The sequence below is a fragment of the Mus caroli genome, chromosome 9, assembly GCF_900094665.2.
Source record: "Mus caroli chromosome 9, CAROLI_EIJ_v1.1, whole genome shotgun sequence".
Classification (NCBI taxonomy): domain Eukaryota; kingdom Metazoa; phylum Chordata; class Mammalia; order Rodentia; family Muridae; genus Mus; species Mus caroli.
The window spans coordinates 81,282,928-81,294,976 of record NC_034578.1 but is presented as its reverse complement, the minus strand read 5'-3'; the positions used below and the strand labels follow the sequence as shown (position 1 = coordinate 81,294,976).

The following is a 12,049-nucleotide window of genomic DNA, read 5'->3' as shown; positions in this document are numbered from 1 at the left end:
TGGACATGAACCTTATAAAAGCCTAGACATGAGATTGACTGACCTCATTGGAGAGACATGTCCAGGTTATAGAAACAACATACAGACATACAGAACTTGAGACTAAAGAAAATAATTAGCACATTAGTAACTTTCAAGGTCTTCTAGGTAGTGAACTTTGACAGACTATGTTAATANCATGAATTTAATTTACAGGCTCTACTATCACAGAAGTGTTCTTATTGTGTGCGATTCACTTCTCCCATTTGTTATTCCTCAGACTGAAAATTGCTACCTTGCTCTATTTGAATCACAACTCTTGATGTTCATTGTTTTAAACAGTATCTCCAAGATTTCCCTCCTCCTTTGCAATTGTGTTTCTGGCCTCTGATGCTAAACATCCTTCAAACAAGAAAAAATTTTCAGCTTCTTTTTTATTTCTTAAAATTTCAACGCTTCTTCTGTGATCTGTGCATTGCTTTTCCAATGGAACTTTTAAAATCGTACTTGTTATTGTATTGTTTGATTATGTTATATATAATTAATTACATTTAATTACTGCTGTTTGTTTTGAATGCAATTAGTTGGAGTAAAGGATTAGTGGTAACCACAGCACAGTCATCTTACAAGATGCCTATTTTCAAGAGCCTCATAATCCAAACAGGCCAGACCAACCCAAATGCAGCAGAGAAGGGTCATGGGAGAAACATAAAGGGGGAGGGATTTTAACAGAGCTTAGGTGCAGAAAAAAGAAATTCCCAGAAAATCCTCATTTATACAAAGTGGTTACCTATCGAAGTGGAAGAATGAGTTAACAAGTTGAGAAATACAACAAAACCTCAAAAATGTAGAAAAGAAAAAGATACTGCATAACAGTCCGAGGTCATTGGGGATCATGACTAGAACAGGTGTGTGAAAAACTGAGCAAGGGAAAGAACACAAAAGAGTTTGCAGCATAGAATTTGGAGTTGGGGAAATTTCTCAGTCAAATGCAGGATAGTGAATTTAAGTTTTGACTTGAAAACACTATTTTGTCTTTTATGAAGTCTTATATAAAGGTTAACCATAGAAAATGATGTTATTGTAAAAGTATTACTTTGATCATATTTTAAGTGTATTTGTTCACCTCGTGCTATTTCTGCTATTATGGTTTATTTTCTTCACATGCAGTAGTATTGGACCACAAACCTACAACAGTGGACTGACCCAAGAAAATAAGATTTACTAAGTGAACATGACTGCAGTGTCATAGAACTCTAGAAGGTGATCAAGAAACCAAGAGAACAGAAGGAGCGATGATAAACACTAACAGTACAAATGATCTATTCAAAGAAATTATAGAGAATAATTCCCCAAAGCTAGGGAAATAAAGTAGATATTCAAACACAAAAGACACACGGAATCACAAATAGACATGACTGGAAGAGAAATTCACCACAAAATGATAGTGAAAGTATGAAAAATGGAAAGAAAACACAATATAACAAGCTGGGTAAAATTTGGTGTGCCAGAGTTTGGTGTGTATGTTCAGGTTTGTAATGTCCTTTTTGTTAAGTGTACCCTTGAGGAGTATAAGATGCCGTTCTTTGTCTTTTCTTATTAAATTTTATTTGAAGTCTTTTTTGTCAGTTAGTAAGATGCTGATGTCTGCTTGTTTCCTGTTCTTAGTCACTTGAAAACATATTTTGGTTGGTGATTTAGTCCCTGGGAGCTCTGAGGGTACTGGCTACTTCATATTGTTATTCCTCCTATGGGGCTNCAAACCCCTTCAGCTCCTTGGGTCCTTTCTCTAGCTTCTTCATTGGGGATCCTATGCTNAGTCCAATAGATGGCTGTGAGCATCTACCCTTTGTATTTGTGAGGCACTGGCAGAGCCTCTCAGAAGAAAGATATATCAGACTCCTGTCAGCAAGCACTTGTTGGCATCCACAGTGCCTAATAGGACATCAGTGGGAGGAGAGGCTCTTTGTCCTATGAAGACTCTATGCTCCAGTGTGGGGGAATGTCAGGGCCAGAAAGCAGGAGTGGGTGGATTGGTGAGCAGGAAGAGGGGGGAGAGGGTGGGGGAGGGTGTTCTTCAAAGGGGGAAGCAGGAAAGGGGATAACATTTGAAATGTAAATAAAAAAATATTCAATAAAAAAATAAAGAAAATATCCATATTTTGTATACTGTTACTAGAAGTTAATGTCCATACTTGAAGGTAGTATGACTTTCTTGTAGACAACAAAAGCATGAATTTTTGTCTCTTATTCCATTCAACTAAGTATTATCTTTAGACAGAGGAGCTGAGCACATTAATGTTGAAAGATATTATTGAAAAATATGTGTTGATTGCTGTCCCTATATTGTTATTTTTGACATTTGTGTTCTTAGTCTCACTTTTTTGTCTGCTTTTTTGGTAATCATTCTAATTTTTTTCTCTCTATAGTCTCTTGAGTATGTTTGTCCTTCTCAATTTGAAGTATTGTTTCCTGTATTCTCTGTAAGGATGGTTACATTGATATATGACTTCTTTAGCTTGTTTACATCATAAAAAATTTTTTTTCTTCTTCAACTACCAGGTGGTTTTGTTGAGAACAGTAGCATGATTGGAATCAATCTATATTCTTTCAGAACTTGAAGTACCACATATTGCTTTAGACTCTTTTTGTCTTCTAAAGTTTAACTGAGCTGTAAACTGTTATCCTAATGGGTTTGTCTATATATGTGACTTGAGGCTTTTCTCTTGTAGCTTTCAATACCCTTTCTTTGTTTTATATATTTAGTGTTTATTTATGATACACTGTGGGAGAGCTTCTTTTCTGGTCTTTTCTAGTTGTACTCCTGTGTGATATTATCTTGGCTTTTCATGTTGTTTGTGGTTTTGTGATATGACTTCTTCATGTGGTCCCTTTTTTTTTTATTGATGTGTGTCTGATATTATATTCTAGCCAGATTCTTTTGAGTGAATATTGTTGTTTCCAAACTTTTGTGACAATGATCCCCTAAGATCCATAGACTCTCTAAACTTCCCCAGTACCATGCAAGGAAAACTTCCATATGATTTGATATTCTTGAGGAGAAAAGTTTAAAAATAATTCTGTACAATATAGGTTATTTCTTTGTTTCTATTGATTTTTGTTGACTCCCAGAACACAAGACACTAGTGCTGAATCCACTTCCAGTAGGACTGGGAGGATTTGAGATGAAATTGAACTTTAAACCTTCTATGGAAGGACACTAATTGATAATATAGGAAAGTGCTATCTATACAAATTGCCAAAGGAAAAAGAAAACAGTAGTCCTAACTCAGCTTCAAAGTGAATCACTGACCAGTAGTAGCACACAGCAATGTGGGGGGCGGGGGGCGGGGGGGGGAGGAGTGGCACACAGTATCCCCACTGGTGCCATAGTGACATATTGTAAGGCTAGCCAATAAATATCTAATTGGACTCATAACCTGGAAATGTGTGCATGGTATTGTATACCTTGCCATCCACCTGTGTCCAGAGAAGTCAGAGGTCCTAGAAAACACCTGCTACTGCATTTTCCTAAATCCATTTGGTTTTTAACTATACTCTAAATTTTGTTACCCTTATAACAAAAAGTAAGTATAGCTTTTATCCCTCACCAAAAGCTTCTTTTGTAGCATATATATATATATGTATATACATGTTATATGTATGTATGTGTGTATGCATATACATGTTGTATGTGTGTGTGTGTGTGTGTGTGTGTTATATCTCCACAACTGGTCAGATACCAAGAATAAATGGCTCTAGGAAACACTGGCCTGAATTTGTGCATCTACAGTGCAAACTCTACACTTAAGGCTCAGAGAATATTATGGGCATGGGGTCATAAAGCTCAAAAGAGCTGGCATGCCAAGACTGAGACAGTGTCTTTGAAACACAAAAGTTGCATACACAAGACAGCCATAGCCATAATGACCAAACCAGTTGACATGTCAATTGGAAATGAGATTTTTTTTTTCACAAAGCTTCACACCTGTAAGTAGAGCTACAGGGAGTCAATGACTGCTGTGAGATGAAGAGTCAATTGTCTTCAATGATAAATTCACTGATAGGTTATTCACTCAAAACCAAGTGGTCAGCCTTAACCACATGTTATAAACATGTTATGAACAACACTAAGTAGGTTCCATAGGGGATGTGTGTATGTGTGTGTTTGAGTGTGTGTGTGTGTGNAGAGAGAGAACAATAGTTAAAATGTTCATCAATTCATGAGGGCGTGGTAGGGAATGGGAAGAGTCAGACTCATGAAAGGGAGAGGTAGAGCAATGTAAATGAAGCACCTATATATAAAATTTTCAGAAATAGAAGACAGGAAAACAAGAAAGGCAGTAGCATAGCAAAGGTCACCACCCTTCTTCCTGAGTATTGTTATGATGCAACTTGCCTTCTCCCTGCTGCACAGCCATAGCCACTTTCATTCCTGGCAAACCAAGATGAACTTGTGTCCTCCTATACTGCTAGGCAGAGTAAACATTTCCCCCTTAAGTTGCTTCTCATCTAGTAACTGTTCACAGTGACAAGACTAATATAGTAATATAGATATGCCTGTAAAAGGTTAGAGGACTAAAATTAAAAGAAAAAGGAGATACATTTGATTACAGTAAATTTGAAATATCTATTACAAAAAAGGAAACCGAAAAATTTGCTTGGAAACTATTTAATATGGTACACAGAATACTTAACAGAAACTAGTACTTGGTTAAAAATAAAGTCAATAAAATTTCAGAGAAGACATAAAGGCAATAAGAACACACAAAGATCTACCCAGCCTAAAGAGTAGTAAGAAAATACAAATAGAAGTTACAAGAGATGTTTTATATCTATTAGAGGAAAATTTAAGTCCCACAGAAGTACTATAAATGAAGTAATAACACAATAAAAATATCCCTACACTGTTGTGGACTTGTAAATTCATACAACTCTGTTGGAGAGTAGTTTAATAGCAACTAGAAAGGTTGTTTATAACCTTGCAGTATAGACTGTACAAGCTAGTGGAAATTCTGTGTTTGTGTGTGTCAACATGTATAATGCTCACAGCAGCATTGGCTGCAGCAGAAGAACAACATATGGCATTTAACTTGCATGATATAAGAATGGGCATCACCTGGAGTGGATTCATATTACACATCAGTGACAAAGAATGAGCTAAAGAGACAAGATTCAGTACGCTACGTCACTGCAACCTCAGCTACTGTGACAAGTTGCACCCTCTTCTTCTGTGTCAAATTCTTCTTCCCATAATTTTATATATATAAGAACACTTATAGCGGAAGCTAGTAATCACTTGAATGGTATGTAATATTATTCATTCTCAAGATGATGTAATTGCTATCTGTGGTGGCAGCCATGGCTTGATCCAACTTGTCTTTGCAATCTCCAGATATTTACTGGGTCTATGCCAAGGCCACTCCTGCTCTTCTCCCTGCTCCTGGGGAGAGGTTAAGTCCCAATCTGACCAGCAGAGGGATGAAGATATCTCTTTTTTGTCTCATGCAGTGTGGAGTAGAAGCTATCTCAACATCCTTACATAGATATACATGGGGAATAATTATAACAGGAACACAAAGTCAGTTTACACAGCAAATTCCAAGATAGCCAAGCATAGATAGTGAAGGAATTGGAAAACAGAAAGTTGGTGATAATGTAATAGAACAAGGGGGCCATGTTCCATCCCCAGCAAGCAACAGAACTTGGCAGCTTTGGTCACATGGCTCTGGCTTTAGAGTCCAGACAATTGATGCTGGTTAGCTGGAGCTAAGAAATTAGTGGTGATTAAGAAGAGACCAGTATTACTGAGGTGAAATCTTCTGGGAAGTGCTTTCTGAGAGCACAAAGAAGCTATGTTCCAGCCAAGGTTATACCTCGTGCTGCAGCTGTACATGGTAATGTGTAAGAATCACTCAGGTGGTACTGGTTTTGAAGACATGAAGGAGTCATGAAGAGCAGCTGAGGCTTGGCACTGTGAGAAGCCAGGGAAAGCCATTGGTGAAGGTGCAGCCTTACTTGGCAGTTGACAGCTCAAGACTGAAGGAGTCATGGAAACAAGTTGAGGCTTGGCACCATAAAGAGAGCCTATGAGAGGCTACTGGTGAAGCCTAAATATTGCTGGTCTCTTCTTGGATTTGCCTTTGTGGAAGGCAAGGCCCTGGGGCCAGAACAGAATGTCATAAGGGTCACTGGGGATCATCTGAATGGCTAATTGAAATTGCTTCCTTCTGGGGGAATTTAAAAGCCTGCACTTGAAAAAGGCCTTGAAGGCCTCCAATTTTGGACTCCTTGTGGTGAGAAGAGGAATTCCCCATGACAGAAAAGGATGGAAATACTCAAAAGGCAAACATTCCCAGGTCTTCAGGGGTTCCAGAGGATTCCACCCAAATTGCTAGCCTGCCTACAAATTTAAGAAAACAGTAAACAGAGCCCTAAGAGCTTTTAACTGGCCATTGTGTTACTGGGTTCTTTCCAAGAGATTTAGAGAGGTGAAGGGATGTTAGGGTCCAACCAAAGGACTTAAGGACCTTCAGTCAAGCCTTGGATGAAAGATGTCAATTGCCCCTTTGCTGTAGTCAGTCCCTCCTGACAGCTCAAATTGAAGGTAAAGGAGGAAAGAACTGGCCTGTCCTCAGATTGGGATGGCAAGGCAAACACCACTGTCTCTCAAATAGGAGTACTCAACCTCCTTCATGCATCCTGGAGGGTCCTTGTTTGGATGCCATATGTGGATCTTCTGTTCCCCATTGGCATTAAGCTCCAGTAGTCACAGGATGTAGAGGATCTTGAGAGCAGGGCTTTACAGGAGGCAGTGAGTACTTTGGGTATTAACAGCCCAGGAGATTGTTTCTGAGGAAGGCTTGTTTATTGAAGTGTGACTCTCAAATTGTGATGGTTTGTTTATGTTTGTCCCGCAGCACTATTAGGAGGCATAGCCCTGTTGGAATAGGTGTCTCACTGGGGTTGTGGGTTTTAATATCCTAGTCCTAGCTGCCTGGAAGTCACTATTCTGCTAGCAGCCTTCAGATGAAGATGTAGAACTCTCAGCTCCTCCTGAACCATGTCTACCTGGATGCTGCCATGTTTCTACCTTGATGATAATGGACTGATCCTCTGAACATGTAAGTCAGCCCCAATTAAATGTTGTCCTAACAAGAGTTGCCTTGGTTGTGGTGTCTTTTCACAGCAGTAAAACCCTAACTCAGACACTCATATAGCTTCAGTTAGGGTGAGGGGAGGAAAATAAAGAAAAGGGGGGGGAGTGTCCTACAATGGAAGCTGGGGCCTTTCAATGTGTCAGCTAGATTGTGAGACTTCCAATCACATGATTTCTGAGAAGCCAGTTGTCTGGTGGGGAACCAGAAGCCTAACTACCTTTCATCCTGTAATCTTTGTCTTTATGCAGTTGAATAGGCCCAAGCCTGATGTGGGTAGGAAGCAGACCCANGTCTGCCTTTGACTCTGAGAGATGTCCACACTATGAGCAATACTCTACTGTCCCTTATCTGTATTGGGAACCCACACACAACCCTCTCTTTTCCCCTCAGTTCTTCTTTTTCCTTTGTCTTCATAAATAGTCCCTCTTCTGCCTCCAGATGTGGGTATTTATTTTCTGCGTGAGACAAAACATCACTGTCTGTTACTCTTATTTTTCTGTCCATTACCCCTTTTCNCCCATGCATCTCAGAAATCCTTCCCTACTAGACTGTCTTCCCTGAAACATGGTGCTCAGGGTGTAATACTCCATTAGTGTACAGTTGTAGTCAATGATGGTTTCATTTCTTACTTCATTTTGATGAGTGATGTAAGCATGGAGATTGTTGGGAATTCTTTTGTTGACTGCCTCTTCCTGTCTTTCATAATCACTTCTGATTGCTGAGCTGTAAGAACTAGCTATCTACCAAAATTTATTTAGAAATGCTTTTTTTTTGGAAATAGTCTCATAAAGTTTGTAGATTGTATCTAAGTTGTCAAGTTTATGAAAATGGATTTGTGGTGTTAACTTTCTCTTCACTGACTGACAGTTCCATGGTGATGCTTTCTCTTTTAGAAACAATCCTGGAAATGAAATTTTTAATCTTCTATTCATATGCCAGCTAGAGGGACTTGTGTTTTGGATCAGATGTATGCATTGCTTATAAGAAAGGCCCTGCTGGCTCTGACTCCAAGATACATTTCCATCATATCTTAAGTTTATTCTTCACAGTTATGGAAACAAAGAGGTTCAGACACTGTGTGATCATTCCCTCATGGATCTTCAAAACTGAGGCAAAATCAGTCTCTGTGAGGAGATTCCAAGTCCTGGGGAGAGCCCCACTGACAGTGTTACCCCTGGGAAGTTGGAGTGAGGATGCTTCTACCCAGCATCATTATATGAGACACTCCCTTAAAATGGCAAGAGTACAATAAACCAAAGAGAAGGCAAAATGGAGAGTTATATATCAGAAGGGTGGTAAGAATCCAGAATGCTAGCAACCAAATCAATTTTCTGAAAGTGCTCTGGAAACACACATACAGAAAACTAAAAATATGTTCTAACTAAACTCTCTGAGACAAAGCAGAAGAACGTCAAACAACTAGTTTNGGTAAACCACCAGACCATCACACAAAGCAATGGGAAATAAAGCCTCATAAACTCATCAACAATAACCCAGAATATTAAACACTAAGAACCTGAGTTGGTATGTGGCACTGTTCCAGGGAACACCTCTTCTGAACATGTGTCCTCCGTGGAACTGCATATTCAAGCACCAAAACTGTCAACACAAAAGCANTCTCATCTCAAAGGGAATAAGAGATAATTTATTGTGAGCCAAATATGTGACCATGACCTAAGAACATTGATTCTCTTTCTTCCTAGCAATATATTCCAACTTGGAAGTGGTGAACAAACGTTTGTAGTTATAGCACAAAAGAGAGAAACAAATCAGAACCCACTCCAAATACTTTGGCAGGATCATCAACCAGGCAGGAGGGCAACAGAAAACAAAAGAAAATCACTGCCACAGATCTCAGATGTTGTCCAAAACCATTCTTAGCTTTTGGTTCTGGGAAAGCCAGTGTCTTACTGAGAATACATTTGAAATGTTTATCTGATAGTCCAAACCACATTAGGTCAAAGACGGAGGTGGGCATAGATGGAGGAGACTCTGAAAGTGAGGAGACATGTTAAGTGCTGCTGAAAATGGTAAGACTGTCAAGTCTCCTCATAAGTTACAGAACTGTAAGCAGTGGCTACAAGAAGACAAACTAAGTAGCTTAGATTCTAGAAGTAGTCNGGGGAGTTCAAAGCTTGCAGTATCCTCGAGGGAATCATCACCCAGGGTGAAATGGGATTTTTGGTAGTGTAAATGCCTATGAACCAACCCTGCCTCTGTCAATAACTCCTTATCCATACCTCTGCAAGCAACATCAATAAATTCATTGGTTCACCAAATTGTATTTCGGTCTATCACTAGTTGCATATCAGGGAGTTACCTTTCCATTAGGAAAAGAATCATAGAATACCAATTAATGGCTATTAAAGTGATTAAATACAGCCTAGGGTAATTTGGCTGTGGGCTGGTAACATTTTCGCTGTATACAAGCATGAGTTTTAATCAGCTACTTAACCTTGCAATATCCTTCCTGCAAACTCCAGCCTTCCCCAGGAGGAAGCATAAGCACTATCAGTCCCTCACTGCTACAAACTTTGAGGCTGAGTTTCCCACATATGGGATGCTGATGGTATTGGCCCAGCCAAACTGCAAAGGATAAGCTGTATGTTGTGAAACTACCTTTGTGCTCAGTGTGTCTCCTCTCCCAGGTAAGGATAACACCACTATGGAGAATCTTGTGTGGTGTTTTTATTTTTTTCCTGGGAATTTCAATTCACATGACANATTTTCTTTATCTTCAACTACTAATTTTAAATAGTTTTTTTCTTCTTTAAAAATTTTTATTAGATATTTTCTTCATTTACATTTCAAATGCTATCCCAAAAGACCTCTATGCCCTCACCTCACACACTTCTTGGCCCTGGTATTCCCCTATACTGGGGCATATAAAGTTTGCTAGACCAAGGGGCCTCTCTTCTCAAGGACAGATGACTAGGCTATCTTCTGATACATATGCAGCTAGAGACAGGAGCTCTGGGGGTACTGATTAGTTCATATTGTTGTTCCACCTATAGGGTTGCAGAACCCTTCAGCTCCTTGGGTAATTTCTCTAGCTCCTCCATTGGAGGCCCTGTGTTTCATCCTATAGATGACTGTGAGCATCCACTTCTGTATTTGCCAGGCACTGGCAAAGCCTCACAGGAGACAGCTATATCAGGGTCCTTTCAGCAAAATCTTGCTGGCGTATGCAATAGTGTCTGTGTTTGGTGACTGATTATGGAATGGACCCCCGAGTGGGGCAGTCTTTGGATGGTTCATCCTTTCGTCTTAGCTCCAAACTTTGTCTCTGCAACTCCTTCCATGGATATTTTATTCCCTATTCTAGGAAGGAATGAAGTATCCACGTGTTGGTCTTCCTTCTTGATTTTCTTGTATTTTGGAAGTTTTATCTTGGGTATTCTAGATTTCTGGGCAAAATCCACTTATCAGTGTGTGCATATCAAGTGGCTTCTTTTGTGATTGGGTTACCTCACTCAAGATGATATCCTCCAGATACATCCATTTGACCAAGAATTTCATAAATTCATTTTTTTAATAGCTGAGTAGTACTCCATTGTGGAAATATACCACATTTTCTGTATCCATTCCTCTGTTGAAGGACATCTTGGTTCTTTCCAACTTCTGACTATTATAAATAGGGCTGCGATGAACATAGTGGAGCATGTGTCCTTATTACCAATTGGAACGTCTTCTGGGTATATGCTCAGGAGTGGTATTGTTGTATCTAGTGGTAGTACTATGTCCAGTTTTCTGAGGAACTGCCAGACTGATTTTAATAACAGTTTTTCTTTTTAAGATTTGGGGAATTTTTTTTCCTACTGAGTTTTACTGATCTTGTTATAGAAAACATGTAACTTTCTAAGACACAAAAGAAATCTTCCCCCACCCCCCACCCCCAAGGTCCCTAGAGGACTCTCCACGCAATCTTAGGACCACCAGTGAGTGGAATACAACTTCTGTCAAAATCAAATAGCGTGGGACCTGAGACAGCATTAGGGAAGCACTTTGGGGGCAGAGTCGGCGGACACCCCCTCCTCCCCCGAGCACAAGTTCCCTAGAGGACTCTCCAGACAATCTTAGAATCATGAGTGAGTGGAACACAAGTTCTGTTCCATTCCAATCCAGAGGGACCTGAAACAGCATTAAGGAAGCACAAAACCCGGCCTGACGAAGGTCACAAGTCCCTTCTGGTTGGCACCAGCACCAGGTCACCTGGGCGAAGAGTTGGAGGACACACCCAAGGTCCATAGAGGACAGCTTCTAAGGCAGACCCTGTTTCAGGCTCCAGTAATCCGGGCACCTTCCCTGCAAAAGGAGAGCTTGCCTGCAGAGAGTGCTCAGACCACTGAAATTCAGGAGAGAGCTAGTCTCCCAGGTCTGCTGATAGAGATTAACAGAATCATGGGAGGAACAAGCTCTAACCAGAGACAACTGTAACAACTAACTCCAAAGATTACCAGATGGTGAAAGGCAAATGTAAGAATCTTACTAACAGAAACCAAGAAAACTCACCATCATCAGAACCAAGCACTACCATCTCGCCCAGTCCTGGGCACCGCAACACACATGAAAACCTAGACCCAGATTTAAAAGCATATCTCATGATGATGGTAGAGGACATCAAGAAGGACTTTAATGCCTCACTTAAAGAAATAGAGGAGAACACTGCTAAAGAGTTACAAGTCCTTAAAGAAAACACGAAAGCACAACCAAACAGGTAGAAGTCCTTAAAGAAAAGCAGGAAAGCACATCCAAACAGGTGATGGAAATGAACAAAACCATACTAGACATAAAAAAGGGAAGTAGACACAATAAAGAAAACCCAAAGTGAGGCAACACTGGATATAGAAACCCTAGGAAAGAAATCTGGTATCATAGATGCCATTATCAGCAACAGAATACAAGAGATG

General features: G+C 39.9%; 1 non-coding gene across 1 annotated transcript; it reads right to left on the bottom strand.

The window, feature by feature from the left end:
* Nucleotides 1–9,631: 9,631 nt before the first annotated feature.
* On the bottom strand, nucleotides 9,632–9,795 carry LOC115032079. Its single transcript, XR_003837714.1, has one exon. It is a non-coding gene; the product is annotated as a U1 spliceosomal RNA (small nuclear RNA).
* Nucleotides 9,796–12,049: the final 2,254 nt, after the last annotated feature.